Below are 6,528 nucleotides of genomic sequence, written 5' to 3'. Positions count from 1 at the left end.
GGAAAAGGACCTGGGGGTGTTGGTTGACAGCCGGCTGAACATGAGCCAGCAGTGTGCCCAGGCGGCCAAGAAGGCCAATGGCATCCTGGCCTGTATCAGAACTAGCGTGGCCCGCAGGAGCAGGGAAGTGATCGTGCCCCTGTACTCGGCACTGGTGAGGCCGCGCCTCGAATACTGTGTTCAGTTTTGGGCCCCTCACTACAAGAAGGACGTTGAGGTGTTAGAGCGTGTCCAGGGAAGGGCAACAAAGCTGGTGAGGAGTCTGGAGAACAAGTCTTTTGAGGAGTGGCTGAGGGAACTGGGGTTGTTTAGCCTGGAGAAGAGGAGGCTGAGGGGAGACCTCATCGCTCTCTACAACTACCTGAAAGGAGGTTGTAGCGAGGTGGGTGTCGGTCTCTTCTCCCAAGTAACAAGCGATAGGACAAGAGGAAATGGCCTTAAGTTGCACCAGGGGAGGCATATATTGGATATTTGGAAAAATTTCTTAATCAAAAGGCTTGTCAAGCATTGGAACAGGCTGCCCAGGGAAGTGGTTGAGTCACCATCCCTGGAGGTGTAAATGTGGTGCTTACGGACACGGTGGTGGACTTGGCAGCGCTAGGTTAACGGTTGGACTTGATGATCTTAGAGGTCTTTTCTAACCTAAACAATTGTATGATTCTATGATTCTATGAATGGCAGCACTCACTTGAAATCTCTCTTTTTAGGACAGCTTGCATTTCTGAGTCTCAAGTTTGTCACAGCTATGCTCCTTGCAGTTGGCTTGCTGTTTCCTAAATCCTACCTGAGCAAGTGTGACCTAATGTGTAAAAAGAGTCTTTAAAGAGTATCTATCCATAGTTTACATATTAGTATATGTAGCAGCAGTGAAACTTGTAGCATTACTAAATCAGTAATTGAAAGGTACATGTGTAACAGTTTTGGTTTGTTGTTTTTTTTTTTTTTCTCCTAGACCTTCACTCTGTCTCCTATTTTGTTCCTTTTAGGGTTGTTTTCTATCTTTGTCCCACAGTGTGGTTCTGCACTGTAGAACTGTAGAAGTTGCTAGCTTGAATAAGAGCTGTTACAGCCTCTGACTGACAACAACAGTAGATTACTCTGGGTTATTCACAGTAGCAGCAACAGAGTTGATGCCAGAACCATAAAACAAACTGCTTGCTTTGAAGTAGTGATGTTTGTGAGATGTATGTGAAATGAAAGGAAGCTGCAGGTCTTAGGGAAAAGGATAAAAGGGCCCTACAATATTTTTTGTTAGAGAAATGCAGAATAACCCCAAACCTTCCATTTCCAAAGAAAAATAAAACCCATAAAATCAGACTACATCTATTCTTTTAGCAACAGCAGATTTACTATTGCTTACATGACAAAGATTTAAAAAGTCTTTCTCTGGGAATGGCTAATATCTCATGCTCAAAGGATAATAACTCTTCAGTGGTGGCTCAGTCTTTCTTATGAGTTAGTGATGGAACCTCCCAGAATGGAACAAGCTTGTATCTGCATTATTTGCGCAAAAGACATAATCTATTCTTTATGTTATAATACTGTTATCCTATGCTCTGAAAAGACCATAAGGAATTTGGCATAAATGTCTAGCAAGACTGATGCTGTTATACCGAAATCTTCCTATTTTAGGAAAGTGTTACATGAAGGATTAAGCCATCTCAAAACTATGCAGTGACTGGAACTTCAGAGCTATTGTTTTTACTGTGTTTCAGCAGAAAGTTTTCTACTCTTTCCAGGTTTTGTATTAGCTTGGGTTGCATTTGGGTATAAGTAGTACTGACATTATGATCTCTCCACATCAAGAAAGAATTACGTTTTGGATCACCACATTCAACTAGCTGCTCCTTTCACATCCTCATGGCTGAGCTTCTCGCTAAGCTCTGTGAAGACCAGACAAAGATGATGACTGTCTACATTACTTAAAAAAATCACATTAGCAGCTGACTGGCTGTGACAAAAAAAGGACTGTAGCATTCACCCAGGCACTTCAGAAATGCGTCCTGTTGGGCATTGTTGTCCCCTGCCACTCCAAGCATGTGACAGTCCAGACCTCTCCCTAGTATAGAGGCTGGAATTAAAAGTGTGCATTGTTCCCCCACTGAGCAGAGATGTTTTGCTTGCCATTAATGAGCGTGTGGCTCAAAAGGAAGGGTAATGTATATGCCTCTAGTCTTTAAATGGAGAGAAGGGTCTCTGCCAAATATCTGAGGGTGTCAGGCAGGGTGCCCAAGCCAGGTCTGTCCAAAATGCCATTTAGAGAGGAAAAAAGAAAAAAAAAAAAAAAGAAGAAGAAGAAAAAGACGTTTCTAACCAAAATAAACACAGCACTGAGCTTGTGAGTATGGAAATACAGAGGTTCACACAGCCTGCAACAGCCTCTCTTCATCTTCACAGTCTCCAGCTGTCACTGTAATGTGCATGGAAGTTAATCCGAATAATAAACCTACAGCTTTACCATAATTAGCCTGACAACAAGTTAGTGTTTACCGCCCCTCGCATGTTAAATGAGATTTGCAAGCAGGCTCCAAGGAATGAAATACCTTGTTGCTGTTTGAGTTCTCTTAAGTTTAGGTGAAAATGAAAGCAACTTAAATGAAACTCTGTAACGGACAGTAACTGTTCTGTAATGTACTTGTTCTCCTGCGGCCTAAATGGAAATTACCTAAAAAGAATAATTCAGATTAAGAATCCCATTGCTGGAACTGAAGCTAGACCTTCACAGTGACAAAACAGAGAGTTATCACTACTTTACCTCTGCAATTTGATGGGCTTTTTCATTACATTTTTTTCATATTAAAGCTATGTTTACCATCAGTTACACTATTGAGCGTAGCTCTGTTTTGCACAAAGCTACTGCTTTAACACCACCACCACCACTGGGTCGTGTTATACTGCAGCTGGGACTGCTTTGCTCCTTCCTAAAGGTAAGCAGTGTTACAAGGGAGCTTGATTTACTGATCTTGAGTAAACTATATTGGTTATCCAAAACTATATTGGATATTAAATATATCTTCCCTAACTGATGTAATGTCAGGATAGTCCACTGAGCTTCATGTCTGACTTATTTTGACTGAGGGTTGGGGGTTTTTTGTGTGTGTTTTTATTTACAGGAATGCTCTGCTACTCCATTATAGATAACGCTCCAAATCTGTGTGGCAGTTGCTGTTCCAGAGCACGCTGCATAAATCAGTTAGGGTAGATGCATGAGGTGACAGGAGTTACAAGGTCAGCAAGAGACTAGCAGCAGAACCCAAAACTCTTACATCCTACTCTGATGCCTTACCTGTTTGATTTTGCTGCCCACCATATGACTTCTACACACAATGTACAAATAAGAGGTATGACCTCGTGTAGACAAAGAATCTAAAAAAAAAAAAAAGGAAATTAGCTCTTTTTTTCACTTAATAAATGCGGAACAAAGCAAACAGTGTTGAAAAAACCTTTGTGTTCAAAAATCAGCACATTTGCTTGCCAGCGATGTATGGAGAATGGCTAAGCAAAGATGCAAGCCTTTCTGGTGCTGCTTTTACTGAAGTCCTCACGTTTCTTTCGCTAGAAAGCTCCCTTATAACACCAGGTGTCACTATAACAAAGTTAAAAAGTTGACTTGGAAGCTGGCTTCACACTGCGTGGTGATAATGGCTTTAAAAACCACCAGCGATCCCAGGGCTCCAGCCTGGGTATCTCGAAAGTGCTTTGCTTTCATACCCTGGAGCTGGCTGGCCAGCTTTTATCTCACAGGAATGGAACTCTCCCGGATCTGTGCAGGGAGCTGCGACCCAGATGATCTGCACTTCTAGCAAGCTGCTCAAGAGAGGAGCTGGGATCAAGGGCAGACACCTGAGCTGGGAATTCTTGTTTAATTTGGAGTCTGCTTTTAGGGAAAGCTTAAAAGGCCGTGCTTCCCAGCCTGGCCTCCACACCTGCAGCTGCAATACCCCAAGCTGGCATATACTGAATTTTCAAAAGTCAGTGCTAACATGTTCATCCAGTACTCTGGCTCCCTGACATGCGAATTAAAAAAAAAAACAACACTGCACAAACCACATATCAATCACACCGAAGAAAGGATTACACACTGATACATTAAACTCAGCTCGTGAATTTCCTCGGAAGTCTTGGAAAACTGGTGTAGAGTGATTGAGAGAGAAAGAAGCCTGAAAATGAAAAATGTTGCCACCAAATGACATTTCACCGAGAACACTTTTTTTCGGCAGCAGCTTCTCAGGAGCACCTCTGAGCTGCTAGTTGACAGGGCCTCAAAGCAGGTGTGTGTCAGGAGCAACAACATTTTTACTCTTCTCTTCAGTTAGCTGAGAACAAGAGCAAAAGCAAAAGAGTTAGTCTGGCTTCCTGCATTGAGTTCCACCTCAACAAGCACCCACTCATTTACTGTGGTGGGCCAGCCTTGGCTAACAGCTGAATGCCCACACAACTGCTCACTCACTCGCTCCTCTCTCCTGCAGCACGGGAGAAAGGAGAAGGAAGGTGAGGAGACTTGTGGATCGAGATAATGACGGCTTAATAGAGACAGCAAAAGCTGCGCATGCAAGCAAAGCAAAAAAAGGAATTCACTCACCACTTCCCATGAGGAGGCAGATGTTTAGCCACTCCCAGGAGAGCAGACCTTCGTCATGCGTAAATTTACTTGAGAAGACAAACATCATCAAACGTCCCCCCTTCCTTCTCCTTTCCCTCAGCTTTAATTGCTGAGCATGACGTCATATGATATGGGGTATCCCTTTGGCCAATTTGGGTCGGGTGTCCTGGCTGTGTCGCCTCCCAGCCTCCTGCCCACCCCTGGCCTCCTTCTTGGTGGGGGGCACAGTGTGAAAGAGAGAGCACCTTGATTCTGTGCGAGCACTGTCCACCAACAGCCAAAACATGGGTGTGCTGTCAACACTGTTTTTGTCACAAATGCGAAGCCCGGCACCATACAGGCTGCTGTGGAGAAAGTCAACCTCATCCCAGCCAGACCCAGTATATTTACATGCTGAGTTTGCCTTCTGAATCGTCTCAGTGTTACAGCAACCTCAGGTCTGAGTGCCAGAAATATCAATTATTGTAAAATTGTCAATACAGACCTTCCTAGGCACAGACTGAACAAATTTGTAAGAAAATTTATGAGCATACACATGGGGAACCACATGCATCAGTCTGATGAAATGTTTGCCTCTCACTAAAAGTTAGTTGCTGTATTCACTAAGGGGTAAAATGCATGATAAGCAACTTTTTTCTTCAAAGAGAGACCTGAACCTGTATTTTTTTAAAAATCAATGTCTTCTTCATTAGTTAGGTATTTGAAGACTCTGGAAAAAAATGCCTATAAGGTGCTGGAAGTTTAGGATTTGGATGTTTGGAATCAAAGAGTGACATTTGAATTTGTGGAGAGCAGGTGCTTTGTCTTTTCCTCATTTGGAGGTTCCTGGATCACTTCACAGATGTTTGTGTTCTGGAGAATTTTGAATATGAGGGTAGTCATGAGCAGGACAAGTTACAATCAAAAGTGCTTGGAAACAGAAATCTGGAAACTACTTATTGACCACTGCTGAAAACAGAGCTCCCTTTTTATTCCTTTCACAATTCATTTCATACTCTGACTGGTGATCTCTGGCAGTTAGCCATGTGCATAAGAGCATTCAGATCCACACTAGCAGGTTGTTTTAATCAGTATTAAAGGTCTGCATGGTACTTCATAGAGCAGCACTGCATAAGATTTTTGTTCTGGAAGTACTGAAGGGTTTTCTGAGAATTATGGAATTGTTCATTTATCTTGGGTCAAATCCAGACTGTATAAAAATCAATGGGAGTTTTGCTACTAAATCTAGTGGTCTGTGGAGCTGGCATTTTTAATTTTGTACTGTGCTAATGGTGATTTTGACTATGAAGCCTTATGCAGTTGTAGACACTTAGAACAAAACTTGCTTCTGCTGAGAAGACCTCATAGGCATGTGGAGTCTCACTGCAATGTGACGATTCACAATAGTATTTACTCACAAATGGTAACAACCTTGTTTGTCCAAATTGGTCACACAGAACTACTTCGAAAAGCTGTTGTATCAGTATATATTTCTGATGTGAAGTTTTGTTGACAGAAAGGCTATTGTTCCAGAGGAGGTCTCAACTCTGAAATTCGGTAGATTTTGGGGTAAAACTCTTTGCAACCCAACAAACTGATGTAACTCCTGTTCATCCCTGAAGTGAATTCTCTGACCCAAATCTTGGGAAAGTTGAGGTGAAGGATCCTTCTTCCAATGGTGTAAGACTTGTGGGCAGAGAGGGGTTGGATAAGACGGCTACCAGCCACGCTTCTGTTTTTCTAGCCCTTTCTCGGGGAGTGGCAGCACCAAAGATTTCCAACAGGGAGGACATCCCTCCAGTTGCTGACCAGGCTTCCCCACACCCTCGTGTGCTATCCAATGGCCACTATCTACACAGCTTTACGTTGTCAGACAATCCCTAGGTCCCCTGTTAGGACACTCTCAATGAACAGAGGCTTGACTGGTTTTTGCCTCTGAGGGTATT

Source organism: Pygoscelis adeliae, unplaced genomic scaffold (genome assembly GCF_000699105.1).
Source record: "Pygoscelis adeliae isolate BGI_AS28 unplaced genomic scaffold, ASM69910v1 Scaffold45, whole genome shotgun sequence".
Classification (NCBI taxonomy): Eukaryota; Metazoa; Chordata; class Aves; order Sphenisciformes; family Spheniscidae; genus Pygoscelis; species Pygoscelis adeliae.
This window is presented reverse-complemented; position numbering follows the sequence as displayed.